This window comes from Parasteatoda tepidariorum, chromosome 10 (genome assembly GCF_982258835.1).
Source record: "Parasteatoda tepidariorum strain Cologne lab strain chromosome 10, Ptep-v5.0, whole genome shotgun sequence".
Lineage (NCBI taxonomy): Eukaryota > Metazoa > Arthropoda > Arachnida > Araneae > Theridiidae > Parasteatoda > Parasteatoda tepidariorum.
Window position 1 is genome coordinate 19,904,390 of NC_141764.1, and position 23,557 is coordinate 19,927,946.

The following is a 23,557-nucleotide window of genomic DNA, read 5'->3' on the forward strand; positions in this document are numbered from 1 at the left end:
AATAATTTAGAGTTATACTCAAGTTTTAACAATGGTTCACATTTAATGCAGGACAGAGATACATATTATTCTCAAATACTCTTCCATTTTTAAACTGTTTCTTCAGTTTTTTTTCTTCATATTTTACTAGTGTATATTTAAACAATAAACTCTAAAACAGTTATCCACGAATAATAAAATTTACCATTATGCTTGAAGGCGTTTTTTTATAATTATTTATTTCAAGTGCAATTTCATTGAAATAGAATTACATTGTTTATAAATTTAATGAAATGTATACAAATTAAAGGTGTCATTGGAAGTAATATTTTCATAATTTGATTTTCTAAAAGAGTACCATAATTTTATGTCAATCTAGACATATAAGTATACAGAGAGCAAACCTCTCCAAAGAGAACCATTCACTCCAGTTACAGTTACAAATCTTAATTAAAGTCCAATTCTACAAAAACAAAATGTCTGCAGCTGTGACTGTTCAACCTACAAAAAAATAAAAGACGTTCCCTCCTGCTGTTACTTTACACTCATTTGCAAACAATGTAATAATATCTATATTGTTTAATTCCGTTTTCACTAAAAAGTTTAAAATAAATGTTTATTTCATATGCATATCATATCTCATTACTGTTAAACATTTCAGATGTCATGAATATTTTACAATAATTTGAAAAAATAAAGTTTTTTTTCAATAAAGGAAGCTCTTGAAAGGTCATGAAAAAAAATTTATGAATATCCACGGTATAAACTCTGATTTTTTTGAAACTTCAAGAATTAGGATTCAACAACCCTCTTTTTCAAACAAATTGCCTCTGTAAGTTTTTTATTTTTCAATTATCTTATTCATGTTATGTTTATTATATTCACTTATTGCATTTTTGCTTTAATTTTTTCATTTCATGTAGTTATATATTGATATTTCAGTTATTCCAGCATAAATAGAACACTTGTAAACAAGGACCAAATTTCAAAGAGCTTTAAGCAATAGCTTAATCGATTATTTTTTAGTTATTATGTATTAAATTTTAACTTAGTTTTAAGAATAAAGTTAACTAATAAATGTTTACTTTTATAATAGATGAAAATCCTTGTCACAATAAAGTTTACATAAGAATGAAATATTAGAAAAGTATAATTTACTTTCTCAAACTGAATATAAATATAACATTGATTTATAATTCATTTTACTAATATTTGATTATCATAAATTTGAGGGTAAACATTCAGAAATTTTCCTTCTGGGAATTATATTCTACTTCAATTTGTTTGATTGAAAAAATGTCAAAACTAATACAAATCTGATTATCTCAATATATATTTTCAGTAAAAAGCTAATTGAGGCTATGCTTGTAATTAGTAGTGTAATCACTATGACTTTTTAAGAAGCAATAAAAACTAAAAATTCAGTTTATTTTTTCTGAGTGGTTGAATCATATTAATAATGTTGAATAGGGAGTCCAAATGAACCACCCTGAATAACTTTTGATCCAATGATCGCATCTCCGCGTTTTAGGACTCAATCTTTATGGCTCGAGAGGGTGACCTCAAAGATGCTAAATAAGTGCAGATGCTATTTTAACGTAAGAAAGAAGACGCAAAAACGTATAATCTCTGAATAAATTTTTTCCCCGGCGGATTTGGGTTTCTCTTATCCCCAAAACATAAGGCGTAGCCGCTATATAGGAAATATGGTCCTAACAGTTTGAACAGTTTGTTTTTTCACTCAATTAAAATGGTCGCAATTATAATGACACGAAAATTTTTTTAATTGTTAGGTAGAACATTTTTGCCTCATTTTAAAGAATATAATTTTACATCACAAAATACAAAATTTGAGCAAAATCGGTTGAATAATTAATGAGAAATCGAATTTTGTAAAAGTCAGATATCTAAAATTTGATTTCTCAGGAACTATTAGTTTAGTAGTACTCTAGTAGTTTTTATAAACAGTTACCCTTGTTTTATCCTACCCTTTGCTTATCAAATCAGCATTATGTATCTGTTTTTTGAAAAAGATTTGGTTTCCTATTTTCGATAAGAAATATCACTAGATTTTCATGGACACCCGAATTTTGTTTCAATTCGCTTCAGACTTATTAGTGATTAATAGTCTATTTTATCTCTTATCATAAGAATACATACTTTTCATATCTTTAAAATAGGTATTTTTACGAGAGACTCGTGTCTGGTAAATAAGAATCAAAAAGTTCTGCATCCCCAAGACCCATAATTTCCTTAGGAATCACTTAACCACACATCATTTTTAAGTAAATGAAGTATATTGTAAAACCAGATAGCAGACCACCTAATAAAACTAATAAGTTAATGACCTATATTTCATTTTCTTGTATTTTCTTTCGTTTTTATGCATTTTAAGAGTTTATCTCTGATTTAAAACTGTTGTTTGTCTAAACACCAATATTTTTAGATGTGTATATTTGTTTTTAAACTGATTTTTTTATAAAAAAAAGCAAGTATTTTGATGTCCAAAATGCATATAGTATAAACAGGGGTCTGTCCAGGCCGAATTTACTACCGTTTAGCGGTACCTTCACAAATTCAACTTTAGGAAAAACGGTAGTTTCACAAATTCAACTTAAGGAAAAACGGTAGTTTCACAAATTCAACTTAAGGAAAAACGGTAGTTTCACAAAATACTTTTTCTTAAAATTTTGTTTTTGTATCCCTTAAGAAACGATAAATTCATATTTTTACCATATTTTTGTGTTGATTTTTTAACATAATTTTAAATTTTTCACAAATTATGTCTAAATTTTCACAAAATAGGTACCTCTCAGAAAAACCTAGACAGACCCCTGATAAATAAATATCAGTATCACAAAATCTTAAAGTATCAGTACACAAAAACATTTATGAAATTAGAAAATTTATCATGATTTTCATTTCAACTTTTTTAAATCTATTATTATGCTTACAAACCTATATTTTACAAAAACTCTTTGAATTTTTCTCTTGGAATCCACTCAAGGTTGGCTTTTGGGGCAATTATACATATTCAATGAAATTCTTATATACAACGTGAAAGCATTGAAAACTTGTAAGAAGTTTTCTTATGACAACTTATGAAAAATTGAGAATAAGAAGATAAATCTGACTTAAGTAAATAAACAAGATTGATTGAATAAACAGATAGAATAGACAGGTTAGTCAGGTTAGAAAGGTTTTGCTTTATTTAATATATGAAACAAATTTTATTTCTGGATAATAAAGTTAAAGTTGCCCGGATTCAATTCTAAGCAAAAGGTATTATTTAAATTCGTTTATATAGAATATGCAATTTTATTCTACTTTAAAAACTTCAAATTTTGTTATTGCCAAGTGTTTTTTTTTTTTACACATTGTTTTTATGACATTGGTGTTCTATTTCTACTGCGAACAATGCTAAAATTTGTAAAATATATAAAGTTGTCTTGCAAGTTTTGATTAAAAAAATTCAGCTTTTGGCTTTTTAAATATTTTATAATAAAAAAAATTTATGTATTTTTGTGAACTTGTGGCTTTTAAGTAAAATGTTTAAAAAAGAAAGTACGGCATCAATTCAAAGAACTACTTGTTCTGATATGTGATCGGTTTATTTTAGCTTAAAAGTTTGTGATTTTACATTGCTTTGTATTTCGTGATGTAAAATATTTTTAACATTTTTCATATTTTAGTGTTAGATAAAAATGCAATAGTATGCGTTTATTTTTTCTGTTTGTAATTTCTTTTTAATAGTTATCTATGATTGTAGCATTTCTTCCCAATGTGGTTTTAGCTTAATCTTAGCTTTATTTTTTCCCACTTTCCTGACTTGGTTAATTATACTTTTTATTCATTAATGTGAATTTTTTTAATACCCATCAGAAAAATTGCTTCCATTTGTTTTAAAGTAATGCCGTACATAGCAGCAAGCTTATTTGAAAACATTCTCAACTATCAATGAAATTTGCAAAATTCACCAGCAGTAAAATACCTAAAACAAATTTTTCAATTATATTCAAAAATATAACCTCATGCTTTATTGCTTGAACCAATTTGGGAATTCAGTCATTTGTTCTAAAAGAAAAACTAATTTAACAATTTTAAATCATCTTATTTTTATGGCTATAGATTTAGGGGTCATACGCATACTATTATTTTAAGCTAATGCAGTCACACAACTTTAGTGTGAATTTATAATTTCACAATTGATTAGTCTCTTTCATATGATTTTGAAATTATCGATTTCAATCATCAATACAGTATCATAAAATTTTAAAATAATCATTTGAGAGATCATCCACTAAAATCACTTGTGTACTGTATTGAAAATGTCATATTCACCGTCTTTTCAATTCGAGATTGTTGACACCTGAATTTATAATTGTTTGATTAAGGAAATCTTGAACTCAATTAAAAATGCTACTTACGCATTTTCATGCAGGAATATAAATTCTACTGGTTCTTAAAGCAATAGAACTACAAAACTTTTCCATGCATTGATTTGAAACTATTGAATTGTTCAGTATTGATAAAAAATGCTGGATAACTTTAAAACTTTTAGCTCTAATGATTCTGAAATAAAAAATATAAAAAATAAATATTTTATTATTTTTTGTGATAAAATTTGCTTTTATTATAATTTTATAAGCAACTTATATTTTCTTTAGTTTGCCTTTTTTAAAAGTGGGCTGGTATATGTGTACTCCTTCAAAAAAAAATGTCCTGACTGTGTTTTAATATTTTGAAAAATCTTTTTCGCCCATCTGCCTGATTTTCCTTGGCCCACTCTGAATCCTGCATATGTCACGCATGTCATTTTCTGGTAGCTGAATAATATGACTTTATTCATGTATTTTTCTAATGTGGTTGTTCATTTTTAGGGAAATGAAGTTGGATGATTTAGATGCTAAACCACTAAAACCATCATCTGATGCTCTTAAAACTTTGCTTTTGATGCAATCAGTTACAGTCGTCTCAGGTAAAAATTATGAAAAAAAATTTGTTGCAATTTATTTATGATTCACTATATTTGCAATGTTTTGAACGTTTTATTTTCATTTGCATATTCATATTTTTTTTTGTTTAATAATGTGTTTTTAAACTCAATTTACTGAAGATAAAATATAATTGTTACACCAGCTTCCAGGGTGAACTGGTCGTAGACTTGAAAAAGCGATTGCCTCTTGGGCCTTCCTTGAAGATGAAGCACCCTGAACCCATGTCATTTTGAACAAAAAAAAGCATTTAAAAAAGTCAAAATAGTTTTAAAACATACTTTGTCCTAATTTTATTTTTGATATTATGAATAAAATATTTATTTAGAATTTTATTTAATGAATAAGTCTGAACTTACATAAGTCAGTCACAATTTAAATAGTTATAGGAATTGCAATTTTAGCCTAATGCATGATGTGCAAAATACTCGAAAAATGTTTTTGTCATACCAAATTAGTTTCAAATTTAAAGAATGTAAATTTACTGGGAATTGTATTAGTGATGTTTAACCTATTTTCTGTGTAATTATTTACATTAATTATTCCTGTCAATAAAAAAAAGTAGCAGTATACAATGTTTTAGAAAAAAATGCTATCGGAAAAGTGACAATTTGTTATCTGTTAGTAAATTGTTTTTAGTAGATTGACAATTGCAATTTTGACACAGTGCAATTTTCAATTTTTCATGTACTCAATAGGTAAAATTTATTCTCTTTTCCTCACCAAATGGAATTTGTCTTCAATATTAATTTTTATCACTTTTGAATTAACTTGAATTCTTATATCTTATCTGAAGGTTTATGTTTTATGACAATACAAAAATTCAAAGCAATTTTATTTTTATCAGACCTAAAACAAAAATTGTAGGGGCAAACTTTTCTAATGTTTTTCTCCTACAAAACTCCTCCTTCCTCTTTGTTTTGAAAGTAGTATGTCTTATATTTTTCAAGTTTAGTTTTTAAATAGTTTTTAAGATACTAAAATTATTGCTCAGGAAATTTTGCAGATTTTAATTCTTAATATCTTTAGTATGTTTAAATTTAATTTCTTTTCATTTTTAACGTTTAAGTGTTAAATTTATTTGTGCCTAAAAATTTTTCTTGTACTTCTCAATAACTTTCCTAAACTTCAGAATTTTTTTAAAGTTATTTCTTTTTAAACAGCAAAACCCAAAAAAAGCATTTTCTTTTTAAATTTAAAGGCTTAAAAACCTTTAAAAATCAAGACTTTCATAGCTTATATATAATTTAATGAACTAATTTGAATGATTATTGTGTAAAGTTTATCTTAAGTAGTTGACGATTTTTTTTCAATTGTTACAAATCAATCTCACGTGACCAAAATTTAAGATGAAGTAATTTTTCAATGAAGCAAAATTTAAGTATTTTTTTAAATTAATTCTTTAGATTCTAATTGCAGTTAGCAGTTATTTTAGTTTTGTTATTTTAGTTAGTGGTTTGTTTAGTTAATAAACATGTTTTTTCTAGTTATAATTATTTATCAACACTTTACATTACTTCTTCAAAGAGTTTTTGAATATTTTAATTTACTAGGAGGCTTCGCTCTCCTACTCTTATGGTAAACTCAAATCATTTATCTCAGTCTTTCATTTTATCTCAAACTTAGATAAAATGAAAAACTTTTTGTGAGCACAAAATTTCAATAAAAAAAATTTTCTGCAAGCATTGATTTCCTTTGAGAACTAGTTTCTACACTTTCGTTGCCACAACATTTTGCAAAATTTCTTTGAAAATCCCAAGATTTTTTTTTAAAAATGCCCAATGCAATGAACGGTGAACTAAAGATGCTGTAGTGCTGTCTAGCACTACAAAAATACAATCCCAATTCACTTGTATATAAGACTTGTTAACTCGATTCTATGTTGGAGTATCTCTTCATAAATGAACATTGATGACCCGATCATGAGAAAATTAGTCATTGCAATTTATTTACGATATTTTTTATATTTGATTTAAAAAAATATCGTTATATTTATCATTATATTATGTAAAAAATATCGTCTTATATTTTGATAAATGAAACTTTATTCGTGTTTTTCGTGATTTCCATTTGCATATTCATATTTTTCGTTTAATAATGTGTTTTTAAACTCAATTTACTGAAGATGAAATATAATTGTGACCAGTTTCCTTACACTCGACTGCTAATGAAAACACAGGAGCGACCACGACAATGAACTTAATACAGCTTTCACGATCAGCATCAAGAAAGTCCGGTGATCTTAATACAGCTCTCCCGGCTTCTCACAAAACAGCAATAAATTAACTAGTATCCGCTTATCGAATTCTGTCACAGATATAATTCTGGTGGGTGCGTATTTTAGTGTTTCTACCACTGAAAAAATAAAGTTCCAATTCACTAGTATATAAGACATGTTAACTCGATTTTATGTCGGGGTTCCTTTTCACGGATCAACGCTGACAGCGTGGATAGCTCCTCTCCCCACATGATGACGTCATAATGAGGTTACACTTTATTAAATTAAATTAACATGCTTTTCATTTATATATGTGTAAGTGTGAGTGGCATTTTTTAGTACAGTAAGGAACCGATTATCCGGACCATCGGGACCGTCGCTATTCGGATAACTGATTTTTCCGGTTTCCTGAATCGCTGCAAAAAGCCTTTTTTTTTTATTGCTAACCCAACTAAAAAAAAAATATTTGAAAATAATCTTAAAACGAAGAAAAAGCGATGAAGTAATACACTAATGATAATTTCCAAAATGATGGTAAGGTAAACATCGTTCAAAAAAGAAGGTAAAATTCTAAAATCTTATGAGGAAAAAAAACAATTTTTTTTAAATGGTGGGAAAATTTACCGAATTTCTTTCCGGTTTTCTGATTTCCGGATAACGGGTTTTATACTGTACGCATTTTTTAGGTAGGCATTTTGTTATACTGCAAATCGGGGATAAACTGTTAAAACCAGATGAGTAATTTTTCTGCTTGCCAAATGAAATAAAAATTGGGTCAGTATTCATCAGCAAAATAACATTATTTTTATTTAAAATTAGGATATTGTGTCTGAAATCAAGGTATATACTTTTACACGTGTTTGATTGTATGCATAAAATTTAGAATCACAATTTTTCTCATATTATTGTTTTCTACTTTTTCTATTATTTGATGGGATATCGAAAAATTTCCAGATCATGAATAAAATGGAGGTAAAAAATTTACATTCTGCTCCCTATCACCAATATTTTATATCTTGAGTTTTAAAAATCAATAATATTTTCTCCCTTTTTCTTTATGTTTAAATTTTTGAGGCATTATTCATGCTATAAAAACATTTTTAAAAAATTAAAGGATAGTATATTTACTCTAAATTGAAGAAAAAGTTTTGTTTCTGTATTTATTTTGTTTACTTTGTTTTCCAGGAAAATGAAAAATCTTCTGGTCAGAAAATTGAAATGAGAATTCAGAATTATTTATCAAAATGATGTAGAATAGGATTAACTATCCAAAGAAACATTGAATTATTTCAGTAAGTATAATATTTATACATGTTTTGTGAAACATTTCTCTTGTTACAATTACAAATATCTTTCCGGGAAACAAACCTACATCTCCTGTTAAAATAACTGCCTTAATATTTCGAAGAACGAAGAATATTATTTGCATAAACAGAGTTTTAATAATGTAAATTTATTGTGCTTTAACATCTATTAATACAGGTACATTTTTATAATTTCTTTTACTGACTAGAGTAGAGTTAGAAAAATCTTAAAAGAAAAGATTTACCAGTGCTATTAAAAAATGTAAAAATTATATTCTTCTGAATAATTAATATTTTTATTACAGATACGAATTATATTTAAAAAAATTACTTATGCTTATTTTTGATATTAAGTGTTAAAGAGAATATGAAAGATTCAAATTTTTTAATGGAAATATGTATAATCTTCCTTATACACTGTATAAATTACGATATAAAGAATCTTTTGCAAGGTTATGACATGTAAAAAGGATTTTTTTCTAATATTGTAAATTTATTTGTTATAAAACAATTTCTAAGTTTAATTAGCTAAGCAAATACATAACCTAAATTTGATTCTTTTTTTTCTTTTTTTTTTTTGTTGAAAAAAGCACTTTCCATTTTAAGTTTTTGTAAATGTTCTGAAAGGTTTGTCAAGGATTATGAGGAAGAGAATAAGTCTTTCTCACAATCACACCTTATTGGATGATTGCTGATTTTGTTAGAGTTTGTGTTGTAGGTAAATTATTTCATTTCATGAGAAGAATTTGAATTCTTGATAGTAATTCTAGATAACAAAGTTAATCATGCTCTAAAAATATATAAACAAACAAGAATAGTAAAAAACAGTTTTTTTTTCTTCAAATGAACCGAAAAAATTGGTTTTTGGGGTTCAACTAGATTTTTCTTGGATTATTTACAGCAAGGTTTTGAATAATACTTCATCTTCTAAATTAAAAGTGATTAAGTTATTATAAAGTATAATTGTGATAACTTAAACAATCAATTGATAGTATAAAAGGATAATTATATTATATATAATATCCTATTGCGTTTCAAAAACAAGCATAACCAAGCCTAACATACTGATACGAAGCTTTTGTTCTTAACTTGACCCAAAATTACATTTTAAAGTAATTTTGAAAATTATCAGAACTTGAAGTAGATGATGGTCTTTGTTATTTTTAAGAGTTTTTAGTAGCATTATGACTTAACTTTACTAACATGAATTATTGTATAAAATTATATTTTCTGAAGAGCAAAATATTTATAAACATTTAAAAATTTCATTTATTTGTTTATATAAAGTAATACAGACTCACATTAGCAGTTAAGACTCCATATAAAAAATTTTATTAAAAAATATCACTTTTTTTCATTTGGTTATTTTTGAATTGATGATATATACTTAAATAAAAGAAAATAAAGTTACTTTAAAAAAGTTAGGATTTTTTTTTAAGTGTTTTGTTTTAACTATTGTTTAAATTGGCTAATCTTGTCGGAATAATATTGCTTAACAATACCATTCTCCCTCAAGAGTATTTAATTTTTACTAGGTAATTCCAATCACTAGCATTGCTTTCATCTGATACTGTATTAGTAACAAATTCTGTTATCTGAATAATAAAAGTTAATTTGTAATCAAATGAAATTTTTTGCATTTTTTTTACCGTGCACCGATAAATTCATTGTTATATATGTTATGTAATTTAGAAAACAATTTTTTATAATTAGTTTTAATCTAATAAGGAAATCTCAAACTTTTTACAAGTAAAAACTCGTTGTTGAAAGACTATAAATTTCTTAACTTTTCTATTTATAAATTTGAAAAATCATATTTTTAAAGAAAATTTATGGAGTGTTATCACTTCGCCTACTGTCACTCTATGGAGTGTTATCACTGAACCTATTGTAACTCTAACAGATATATTTTAATGGATACTTTCATTTTAGAGATACATAGTAGTTATATTGGTATTTGTCCTTTCTTTTTTTTCCTTTAAATTGAAAGAGATATTCCTAAAGGCACAGCAGTAATTTCTAGGGCTAATATAATGAAAATATTATGTTTATTACATACCCATTTAATGTACCCATACCCATTAATCTCCACCATGTACTTCTATACTTTGCTGTAAAAATTAGACCACTTTTAAATAGGGATGCAACGAATATTCTGCCCTTATTCGTATTAGGCCTTTTTGTCGAATATTTTATTATATGTTTAGCCTAGCATAGACAAAGTATTTTTCGAAAATTTTTTTTTTTTTTAATATGAATTGATTTATTAAAGAGTAATCTAAAATTATATTTTTTACTATATACTATTTGAAATAGTATTTTACACAAATTTGTTAATCTTAAAAACTTTCAAATTTACATTCTGAAAGGCAATTGAAAGAAATGATTTTTTAAAAAACTATAAGTATAATTGAAAAGGCAGTGCTGCCTTTGTCTCTATTTGTTACTGTATCTTATCTAATATTTTCGTTAACCCAACTGAATAAAATACTAAAGAATTTTCAATGATTAAGTCTGTAATATGATTTTCTTAAATTAACTATGATTGTATTTTATGGTTTTAATGTATAATTGATCTACACACAAACAATCCAGAGTTTTTCTAGATTTACAGTAATGCTCAGCCTTTCAAGTTTTATTAAAACAAAAAGGAAAAATAAGCATTTATTTGGTTAAATCAGTCCTGCTAAGTTTACTAGGTTTAACCTAGAAAAATATATAATGATTCCAATGTTGCTAAAACAGGATTTAGAGGATTATAGTTTGTTTGAGCCCAAAACTATTATCTACAACACACATTAATCATTATCATAACAATCTCATTAAAAATGTAAATGTATAGAAGCAATAATAACCTGCACCTTTAAAAATGTCAACGTATGGACAAAATAAATATCTCTTCAGCTTAAAAAAAACAGTATGGGAAGTACAAGACAATGGCCCTCAATATATCTTTAAGTTTTAAACGTGTCAGAACTATTAGACCTAGAACTAGCTGTTTAAAGGTAGAATCATGTGAGATTCTTCAAGTTGTAACTAGTTAGAATGAATTGTATTTAGATATTGTATGGACTTTAAAGTATTTTGTTTGCTTGATCTTCTGCCGTTACTTCCCACGACAAACTGTAAATCAAAGTTTATTTTATTATTTATTTTATTTTATTACAAAGTTATTCATACTATTTGGCAAATTTGATTGCCTAATAGCATGAAAGAACTCTTATTCTATTTATTTATCCTATTAAGATCTATAAGTGAACATGAATAATTTTGCGTTTAGTAATAAGTTTTTTGTAAAGAGGTGAGTTTACAGTCTTATTTAATGTCCTTGCTTGCCAAACATTAAATACCAATCGTGCATGCATCACAATGTATATGAAACAGATCTTTAAGCTCTAAATTATGTAACGAATATCTTTAACTTCAACTTCTTGAAGTATATTAATGTAATTTACGCCACAAAAAATTCTTACACTGTTGAAAAATTTAGACACCAATTCAATTATCCTAAAAAGCAGGTAACATCATAGAATTTTGTTATAATAAAGAAACAACTCTTTTAAGTTATTAATTTAGGAAAAATAATGATGAAAATCATAATGACAGAATAAATATTATTGTTAAAAACCTTTCAAATTTTGGGATGCAAAAATATTTTACAGGAAAACACTACTTTTATAACTTCAATTATTTTTTGTTTATGATAACAAAAAATATGGAAATTAATCTGGATAAACTGGATCCTAATATTTTATTTTCCTGTTGTCAAAAAAATGTACCGATAACAATAAAAAATTGCCACACCATCGTTATATTTCAATATATATTTAAATTCATAACATATAAATAACTGAAAACAGAAAAATAATGAATTATTTAGTTCGAAAACTATATCCAAGACACTTTTGCTTGATATGCATTGTTATCAATCAAATTTCATAGAAATGAATGATTTAAAATATTTTTTGTTATAATTATTTCTGAAAAATAGCAATGATGCATTTCTAAAAGTGTCCACAAGATATTAAATGAATGGATTAATGCCGATTATATTTGATATTAAGTTATAATTGGGGTTTGTTTCTTTCTAGAGGCTGATTCGTATAACTATTTAACTTATACTTGAGCTACAGTATACCTTGCTACAGTATATTGAAAGGAAAAGATTGCCTCAGCATTGAAAGATTTAAGTAAAGATATCAAAATCAATCCAGCTAGATTTAGCAGCTGTAAGTTTTCTTTCTTTTTTATAGAAATTTATATGTAAGTACTTAATTGAACATGAAATCTTTATATTGAAAATTTTTGATTAATTTAGACTCAGCTACAAACAGGAAATGTTTACTTGAAAAAATGAAGTTTTGATGATTGACTATGGAAGTGTGGTATGTAGGTTTAAAGTTCTTGTGTAATGTAATTTTTTTAATATAGACTTAAAACAATAATAAATTCTCATTTTTTTATCAAATATTTTTTTATTTTATTTTAAAATGTAGTGTAATCCTAGTATTTATTTTTTAGTATAAAATCTTAGATTCATACTATATTTATAGGTATGATTAAATTTTTTAATATCTTTTTTTCTTTAAACTAACACTTGTTTTAAATAATCGATTATGAATACGAATTTCGCAAATTATTGCGTCATACAAAAGAATGATGTTGCAAAAGTGAACCTTCTTAATATTTTCTTTATTTCCCAAATTGAAATCGGTTTGAACGAAACATATTATTGTTTGAAAGCTAAAACAACTAACAATTTACCTAATACTACTTATCTAAGCTTATTTCATTGATTTGTTGATAGCGGTATCAAGGATATGGGTTGGAAACCCCTTTTATTAATATATACTATTGTGGAGTAAAACTACCACTTTTGCCATTACTTATACTGCTCTACATTTGGGTCTTGGTCATTGATTTGCCAAGAATTTTATACTCTTAAAAGTAATCACCTGTTGGTTTTTTTAATATTTAAACAGGTTTCATGTGGTCCTTAAAGAAACTAAGTAAACCGAAGCTTCAACTTTGAAAATATATGTATATATATATATATATATAAAAAATTGAAATATTTATACATTTTATGTGTTGAAGCAACTGGTTTTAATGAATGTAATTTAAAATCTGAGACTTTATTCAGGTTTATTTTTATGTTTTTATTTTCATGCTAAAACAAGGTTACAAAAAGTTTGACTTTTTCAATTTCTGAGGCTAGCATGTTTGTTGTAAGCGAAAAACAAGATTTGTGTGAACTTTTTCCAAGAAAAATATCCAGATTGGATTCAAGATTAGCACCACCGAAAAAATTTAATAATATGCAATAAATAAACCTTTGCCTATTTTTTTGGGTAGTGTCCAGTTTTGAGCTTCGCTATCTGGACTAAATTCAATTGATTGGAGTGCCTGATTAAATTGAACTTTCTCTCATCATGTTTTTGTGGTTCAGTATCCATTCTAATGTATTGCTCTTCGTGGTTATTGAGGCAAAACTCCATTAATTTTTTAAGAGTTTCTAATTTACTCTTCTGAAGAGTTAATAGTATATCCTGGTATTCTTAATTTATTAGTTTTTTTTGCCCTGATGTACCTCAATTTTTATTTATATATTCAGAATATTTCATTACCTACAAATAAAAATGCGCGATTTAAAAAAAAAAAAAAACAATTCAAAGAATCGAATGAGTTACATTTTTGATCCAATATCTTTTTATTTTAAATTGATATTGATAGTAAAAAAGTCGTTCTTACTCGAAGTTAATAGTTCAGAATTTGGGACTGTTCAAGTATATTTTCTTAGCTGCAGCATTTACTGCTTCAATATAATATGGAAATTAACATTTTTACCTTATAAATTTTTAAGGGTGAAAAATACTTTGGTGATGCACAAACTTATTTATGATTTCCAGGAAATATTATTTAAATATTTAAAAATGTTTTTAAATTTCACAATTTTTAATTTGTATGATTTTAAAAATGACAATTTATGATCAACAGTACAAACTTATCATACACTTTTTAACTGGTGAATGTAGGAATTATCTATTAAATCACTTTTGTACAATAATGTCAAGCAGCATATTAACTTTGTTTCCGTTTCAATATTAGAAACGAAGTAGGAAATTTGATGGAATACAAATTTAATAGAATTTATACAGAAATAAAAAATTTGAATCCTACTTTAGAATGATTTGATTCAAGAAAACTGTGATTGTAAAATCTAATTACATAATTATTGCTGGTAGGAAATATTAACAAATTAAAAGGTTGTGTTTTAATCCCCCAACAGTTCAATAAAAATTTATCTATTTTGATATCAAACAATTTTGAGTTGTTCATTGCTTTGACCAATAAAAATATTTTGGAAGAAAATATTAAATTAAAATTAAGTGAAAAATATTCTGTTATGAAAAAAGTAATTCTAAAATTAAAAATTTTGTCGTTTTATTACTCTTTTGCTTTACTACTTATTTAGAGAAAACAAGTATTTTTTTTTTAGTTTCCTAATTTCCCTGATTCAAAAGTCTGTGTATCTGGTTCCAAAAAAAAGGCCTGATTGTTTCATGTAATATTGTCATGATTTTTTCTTTTGCAAGTCCTGCAGTAATTGACAGTGAGAAAGAAAAAATAAAAATAACTTGGCAACAAGTTTAGGATTAAGTGTTATGTCTAGTGTCACATTTTAGATGTTTTATTTTTGAAAATGTTACACTACATATAGTTTTCACTACAACAATTTTACACCTCGGCCTTACCAAAAAATATGGAACAAGGAATATGGGATTTATCCTATCTCCCTTTTCTATGAATCTTCCTCTACCACACACCCGTGTATATTACTAATTTTAACATAAATTCAACATGGGCTGCATTCTTATGAAAATTATACATGTCTGAGTATAGACATGTTGCTAACTTTTTTATATTTTATGGATAATGAATATTCTATATCCTATAAATAAAATTCTTAGAAAATGTTTAAGAATTTTAACACCTTGAGTATCAACTTTGTGGAATAAGTTGTCTTTTTTTTATTAATATATTTCTCAATACATAGTTGTGCTCATTTAATTAATGTTTTACTCTACTTTTCAGTAACATAATTGTTTTATGTACATGTCTGAAGTTACTTTCTTCACCATTGGCTACACGAAAAAAAAATTTTAAAAATATTTCAAGTTGGAAATTATTATTTTTTTCAAAATTAAGAACATTAAATGTTATATATACAGAAGAATATTGGGTTTTAATAGGGAAGAATAGAATGAATTGATTAATACAGCTTAAAAACGATATAATAAAATTAGCTTCCGTTGTTTTCAATATATCATAATATGTAATTGTTGGCAGAACAATGTTATGAAAATTTGACAATACTATTTTCTCGTATTAGCTCAACAAGTTTAGCAAAAAAACAATGTCGTATAAAAATTTTTAGCCCTTGGTATATAAATTGTTTTAATTAACTATCTTTCCTTTTTATTTCTTGAAACTTAAATACATATTTATTTTTTTCATAGGGTCAAGAAACATATTTTTGCTCATGGCGTCTTTTGCTGACAATAAGAAAATGGAGGAATAATGTTGCCAAGAATGGTGAAAAATCCTTTTGCCTTTTAGTGGAGGTGTATAAAGACCATCATCGGAAGATAAAAATTAATAGAATTATCAGCTGTACCGTTTGCTTATCTTGAAGAAAATTGAGTATCCAGCACCGTGGTCTAACAATATTATCAAATACTTTTGAAAGAAAATGTTTTTTTCGTTCTATCCAAACTGTATGGGCAATTTAAAACTTGTGGCGTCTTTTGCTGACAATAAGAAAATGAAGGACTATTGTTGATAAGAATGGTGAAAAATCCTTTTGCCATTTAGTGGAGGTGTATAAAGATCATCATCGGAAGATAAAAATTCATAGAATTATCAGTTGTACCGTTTGCTTATCTTGAAGAAAATTGAGTATCCAGCACTGTGGTCTAACAATATTATCAAATACTTTTGAAAGAAAATGTTTTTTTCGTTCTATCCAAACTGTATGGGCAATTTAAAACTTGTGGCGTCTTTTGCTGACAATAAGAAAATGAAGGACTATTGTTGATAAGAATGGTGAAAATTCCTTTTGCCATTTAGTGGAGGTGTATAAAGACCATCATCGGAAGATAAAAATTCATAGAATTATCAGTTGTGCCGTTTGCTTATCTTGAAGAAAATTGAGTATCCAGCACTGTGGTCTAACAATATTATCAATTACTTTTGAAAGAAAATGTTTTTTTCGTTCTATCCAAACTGTTTGGGCAATTGAAAACTTGTGGCATCTTTTGCTGACAATAAGAAAATGAAGGACTATTGTTGACAAGAATGGTGAAAAATCCTTTTGCAATTTAGTGGAGGTGTATAAAGACCATCATCGGAAGATAATAATTCATAGAATTATCAGTTGTACCGTTTGCTTATCTTGAAGAAAATTGAGTATCCAGCACTGTGGTCTAACAATATTATCAAATACTTTTGAAAGAAAATGTTTTTTTCGTTCTATCCAAACTGTATGGGCAATTTAAAACTTGTGGCGTCTTTTGCTGACAATAAGAAAATGAAGGACTATTGTTGATAAGAATGGTGAAAATTCCTTTTGCCATTTAGTGGAGGTGTATAAAGACCATCATCGGAAGATAAAAATTCATAGAATTATCAGTTGTGCCGTTTGCTTATCTTGAAGAAAATTGAGTATCCAGCACTGTGGTCTAACAATATTATCAATTACTTTTGAAGGAAAATGTTTTTTTCGTTCTATCCAAACTGTTTGGGCAATTGAAAACTTGTGGCATCTTTTGCTGACAATAAGAAAATGGAGGACTAATGTTGACAAGAATGGTGAAAAATCCTTTTGCAATTTAGTGGAGGTGTATAAAGACCATCATCAGAAGATAAAAATTCATGGAATTATCAGTTATACCGTTTGCTTATCTTGAAGAAAATTGAGTATCCAGCACTGTGGTCTAACAATATTATCAATTACTTTTGAAAGAAAATGGTTTTTTCTTTCCATCCAAACTGTATGGGCAATTTGAAACTCGTAGTGTCTTTTGCTGACAATAAGAAAATGGAGGACTAATGTTGACAAGAATTGTGAAAATTCTTTTTGCCATTTAGTGGAGGTGTATAAAGACTTATCATCTAAAGATAAAAATTCAAAGGACTATGTGTTGACCTTTTTGCACAATTCATTATCTCAAAAAATCTTTATGTGCCATTCAGCTGACTTGTATGGATTGGTATAAACAGTTTCTTCTGCCTGAAAAATCTTGGATTCCATTTTAACTTCCAAGTATCAGCAGAGAAATGTGCGTAAAGTGCCTTCTTTTTTTCATGCAGGGATCTAATGATACAAAACAGAGGTCATGAAGTTTATAATGAATATTCTACAAGAAGACAAAACCTCTTTTCAGTTAAATGCCATCAAATCTTTTTTTCGACATTTTCCTTCAACACTGGTTATTATAACTATCCTGTAAGCACCAGCTATATTAATATGTGCATCAAAGTATTCATCTTACTGAAACTGCAGTTAATAATTTGATTCAAAGCTGCTCCGTTTGGTTAATTGAGTTCAAATTAGATCAATTGCTTGAAATCAATGAAATGAAAAACATTTTATTTAGTGTGTGTTATGGACAGAGTGCTGTACCCAGGAGCCGAAACGAGACCCATTACTGAAAAAAATGAAATATCAAAGATGGATTTGAATGGGACACATACTGCGAATACCGGCTACTGAATTTATTGGTGCTGCTCTCACATGGGCGCAGGAAGGACGAAGAAAGCGAGAAAGTCAGAAAATGACATGGTGACGAATGATAGTTGGTGAAAGAGATGAGCTTGGAGGAGCTTGGCTGTTTTTGACTGCAAGCGTTGGAGGACAAGCCTTATGCCTCATACTGACATAAGAGAAATCTTGATGGTGATGATTATTGATCATGTTAATGGTAAGTCAGTTTCATTGAAGTTCTAATGGAATTCAATCAGCAAAGAAAAGCTAATTATAAAGCTCATTAAAAGCCCTCTATAACTTTTGATTTATAGATCACACATCATTTTTCAGTGTTCTAAGATTAAACTGTAAATGTATAATCAAATATTCTTACTAGCTAATGCTATCTATAATTTAAGTTCTAAAATCATATTTTTCTAGAGGCTGCAATCTGAAGAATGGGGATCCAAATAGATTGATTACTTAAAAGCTGTCAAAAGTAAGTTTCAACCTAAATCTTTTAATGGTTATTTCACTTTTTCCACCTTTTTTTATATTTCTTTGTGAATCAAGATATTTTTGCACGCATTATAAAACTGATTTTTCAAAAAATAACTTCATCCAAAGATTAGTTTTTAATCATTAATTTTACTATCAATTTCTTAATGTACTAATTATTGTTAATAATAATTTTGTTATTGTTAATAATAATTTTAAACTATAATTTATAAAAATTTTAATGTTCTTAAACAGACATTTTAAATTACAAATTTGGAAGAAACATTTTTTTTTTATAAACAATAACTTTTCTAAAAAATCATGTTTTTAAGACTTTATTTCTAGATCTAATTGCTAGATTTATAAAAAAAATGTCTTTAGAGGAACACTAATACTTTAAACATTCTGAATAATTATTATAATCTCATTAGCATGCAAAGAAGGGGTAATTGTCTCTGACAAAGGAGGCATCTAATTGACGACTAATAAGAATACCAATCTTAAATCTGTTTCCAAATTATTAATACCCATTTCTCAGGATATTAAAGTTTTAAATATTTTTTTAAACTAAATATGTCAAAAAGAGTCTTTCAAAATTTAAAATTAAGCTTTTAGTCTTGAAATTTAAATACTTTTACATTTAGGAAAATTGAAAACATTTTGGTTTGAAATAAATAAATTTCTACAAATGAAAAATTCTGCTGCCATACATGAAATTTAATTTAAACTATGAAAATAAATACGTTTCTTTTTTTTTTTTTCCTCCTCCTTACATTATTTTAATCCTTCTTTCAAAAGCATGTACTAGAAACATTTGGCCCTGGTATTCACATACCTGTGTACTCCATTGTTTGACCTTGCTGTTGATATTCATTAGAGCTCAAGAAATTTAATCTTTTGTTTCCTTTATTTCTTTTTCCAAATCTAGAATTACAATTATTAAATTTATTTGATGTAATTTGATATGAAAAATAGTTTATTTCTAAGATTATTATTAATAGAGGTTCATTTTTTTCTATTGAAGAAGCTTTATTGTGTTCATTTTTTATTATGATTTTCAAACATTTTAATTTTATTTCTTCATGAGTACAATTTTTAAAAGAAATTGAATCTGTACCGTGAATTGCACAGCTTCATCAGCATAAATTATTTTTCTTTTCTTTCCCTTTTTTTTCATTTTTTTTTTTCGTAATTTTATATCAAATCCACTGATAGCTCTTCTGACTTTAAATTTTGTTTTTAGTCTGAATTATTTTTAGCCCTTTTAAAAAACTAGAATCTTTATAAATTTTTCTAGTACTCACTTTCATTGAAGAGGGAATCAGTTTGTCTACTCATGGTGAAAAATTGCAAAAACATGAATGATACGAAAAAAGAGAAGGTTTGAATCTTCGAAGCAAATGTTACAATTCAGAAAGTTGAATAGAAAATACGACCTACCAAAATAATGTCCATATAATTACCAATATAATTAAATAGTTTCTGTAAAAGTGTAAAAATTGATTCTTTTTATATCAGCAGAACAAAATTTGTCGCTAAACAAGATTGTACACTTTAACCTTTGAACTATTCAATAATCAGCACACTTAAAAAATGTTGAAATTTTTTTAAATAAAAAAACCATATGAAATATGTTATATTAATTCATTTCATTATTAAATATTTTTTAATATATATTACTTTTTTAAAAGGTAGTGTGTGTGTTTTCTTGATACTGGTTGAAACCTATCTTTGTCTTTACAAAATCATTGAAACATAACTTTAAAATTAGTTAATTATGTTTGTTACAAATTTTAAATATACATTGGTATTATGGAATATTAACAAATTGAAACTGAAAATTTTTTTAAAGTAGCAGTACCATGAAAGGGTCTCAAACTTTACTTGTTCAGTACTTAACAAAAAAATTGAACTGTAAACTATTCAGACTTGTTGCTCTCAGCTAAGTTATTCTGAAATTAAAACAAATATACTTATTATATATTATTTTTTATATATTATTTTTTATATATTATTTTTTATATATAATAACTACATATGTTTCAATTTCATATATTTACAAATATATTATTTTTTGCAAATATGTGCCTTTATTATACTAGAGTACAACAAGTTTTTATTTTGTTGTTTGCTCTTTTTAAATACTATCTGGTACATGTATACTGTACCAAAAATTATCAGGTTTTATTTTATTAATTTATTTCTTCATGTGTTCATTTTTTATTTTATTTTAAGAATTTTTTTCTTCACATTTTATCCTAATTTTTCTTTGGTTGAGCCTGAAAAAATAAGCCAAAATCCTGTTTATAATAATAAATTAAGATTTTGTTTATGATTAATTTTTACTGTCAACTTAGTTGTGGTTAATAGCCCTCCTTGTAAAATCATCCTAATTTAACAAATCTTTTCAAATTTGAATATTGATTTATTAGTTTTGAAAATTTTTTGGCTTTGATTTAGTGTTTATTTTTTTATATATGAAATTTTTTTTTTGTATATCGCATAGATTTAATATTACAAAGTTGTCATCTATTCCTGATTTCAAGAAAGCCGCAGTTAGTTTTGATTCCTGAAAATTTACTACCATTTATATCGTAAGTATGATCAATTATATCAACATTTTTAATTGATGAAATTTTTATCACTTTTAACATATTTTTTTATAGGTCATCTTTTTTGTGAATGTATAAAATGTTGTTTAATTAATTTAACACAGAATCTTATGTATTGGAAAGAAACTGGGAAGTTTCTGCAGAAAAGTTTCTCTTAAAAGTAAAACGGTGCGAAATTCGGATGCAAATCAGTTTAGTTTTGATAATATAAAAACTAAAATAGAAATAGAAATAATAGGAATAAGTTTAGAAACAGAAATAAGTTTATGTTAGATTTTCAACTCTTTTCCATTTTTTGATTGGTTTGTTCATTCTTTTAATTAACTCTTGCAATAAGAACATTTGAAAGATAAGTTTTTAGCAAAAGAAAGGCATTTAGGCATTATAATTATGCCTTAGATTTTCCAAAGCATTAATTTTTGCATCAATATAATCCTCAGTATTGTTTCCATTAAGGTTTGCGGCACTATGTTTGTTTTTATAGTAAAAATAAGTTTATCTTACAGTTTCACCTCTTTCTTCCTTTTTTATTGGTTTGTTCATTTTTTTAATTGACTCTTGCAATCAGAACAATTGAAAAATAACTTTCTTAGAGAAAGAAAGACATTTTGACATTATGCTTGTTTGTCTCAAATTTTCGATTGCTTTACCGTTGACATTAAATTTATCCTTAGTATTGTTTCCATTTAGGTTCACTGCCCAATATTTCTTGTTAAGGTAAAAGCAAGTTTCTGTTAGTTTAAACTCTTTTAAATTTTTTTATTTGTTTTTTCTTTTAATTGATTCTTGAAGTCTGAACAAATTAAAGATAAGTTTCTAATGAAAGCATTGGCATTTAGGAAATCTAATTATAAGCCTCAGATTTCTAAATCTTTAATGTTTATATCATTCTCATCCTTAATATTGTTTCCATATAGTTCCACTGCATAATGTTCTTGTTTCTGTAGTTAAAATAAGTCTCTTAGAAATTCAGCTGTTTCCCATTTTTTTATTTGTTTGTTCTTTGTTTTAATTGAATCTTGCGGTTAGAACATTTGAAACATAAGTTTCTAGGTAGAAAATGATAGAAAGGCTTTTAGGCAACATAATTTTGAGCCTCATATTTTCTAAAACTTGAATTTTTTACATCAAAATAATCTTTAGTATTGTTTTCATATAGGTCCTTCGCACAATCTTTCTTGCTTAGTAGAAGTAAGTTTATGTTCGAGTTTTAACTTTTTTCCATTTTTTGAATTGCTTTTTTATTCTTTTAATTGACTCCTGCAGTCAAAACTATTAAAAGATAAAATTTCTAGGCTTTCAGTAATAAAGTAATATAATAAAGGCTCTTAAGCAATATAATTATAAGCCTCAGCTTTTCTGAAGCTTTAATTTTTGCATCAAACAATTTCTTAGTATTATTTCCATATAGATCCCCTTAATATTGTTTCTTCTCATAGTAAAAATATGTTTCAGAGTTCAACTCTTTTAAAAAATTTTAATTTATTGTTTTTTTTTTATTTATCTGACTCTTGCAATCAGACCAATTGAATTGAATTCTAGGTGGGGAAAAAATACAGGTCTTTGGCAATCGAATTATAAGCCTCATATTTTTTAAAGCTATAAATTTTACATCAAACTTAATATTTAGTATTGTTTCAATCTAGTTTCATGGCACTATGTTTCTTGTTAAGTTAAAAATAAGTTTTTGTTAGAGTCAAACTTTCAACTCTTTTCCATTTTTTCATTTGTTTGTTAATTGTTTTACTTGACTCTAGAGTTGACTTTAGAGTTTACCTATTTATTTTAAATCTTCTTCATAATTCCATATCATATTCAATGTTTTTGATGATGTTTTAAATCTGAATTATGTTTAGTTCTTTTGAAAACTTTAATACATTTTTTTTAGTATTCACATTCTTTGAAGATAGAATGTTTTCATCTGTTCATGCTTAAAAACTTGCGAAAACATGAATAATACAAAACAAAAATGCTTGAATCTTTGACACAAATGTTTAAATTCAGAAAGATGAAAAGGAAATACGACCTGCCAAAATAAATGTCACCGCAGTTATTTACATAATTTCTGTGGTAGTGTAAAAAATTTTTTTTTACTTATATCAGAAAATAAAATCAGAAGTAGTGTTATATCAGCAAAACTATACATTATATGACCCTTGCTCTTACGTATAAGGTTATTTGAATAAAATTAATTGTTACTGAAG

General features: G+C 26.3%; 1 long non-coding RNA gene across 1 annotated transcript in view; it reads left to right on the forward strand.

Moving 5' to 3' along the window:
* The first annotated feature begins 646 nt into the window (after positions 1–646).
* The window catches only part of LOC147802208 (uncharacterized), a 35,798-nt gene continuing 12,887 nt past the window's right edge, over positions 647–23,557 (forward strand). The window contains exons 1-8 of the long non-coding RNA XR_015429643.1: positions 647–811; positions 4,860–4,957; positions 8,377–8,483; positions 12,587–12,724; positions 12,814–12,880; positions 16,016–18,478; positions 18,685–18,742; positions 21,248–21,335. This is a non-coding gene — a long non-coding RNA (uncharacterized LOC147802208). The remainder of the gene's footprint in view (positions 812–4,859; positions 4,958–8,376; positions 8,484–12,586; positions 12,725–12,813; positions 12,881–16,015; positions 18,479–18,684; positions 18,743–21,247; positions 21,336–23,557) is intronic.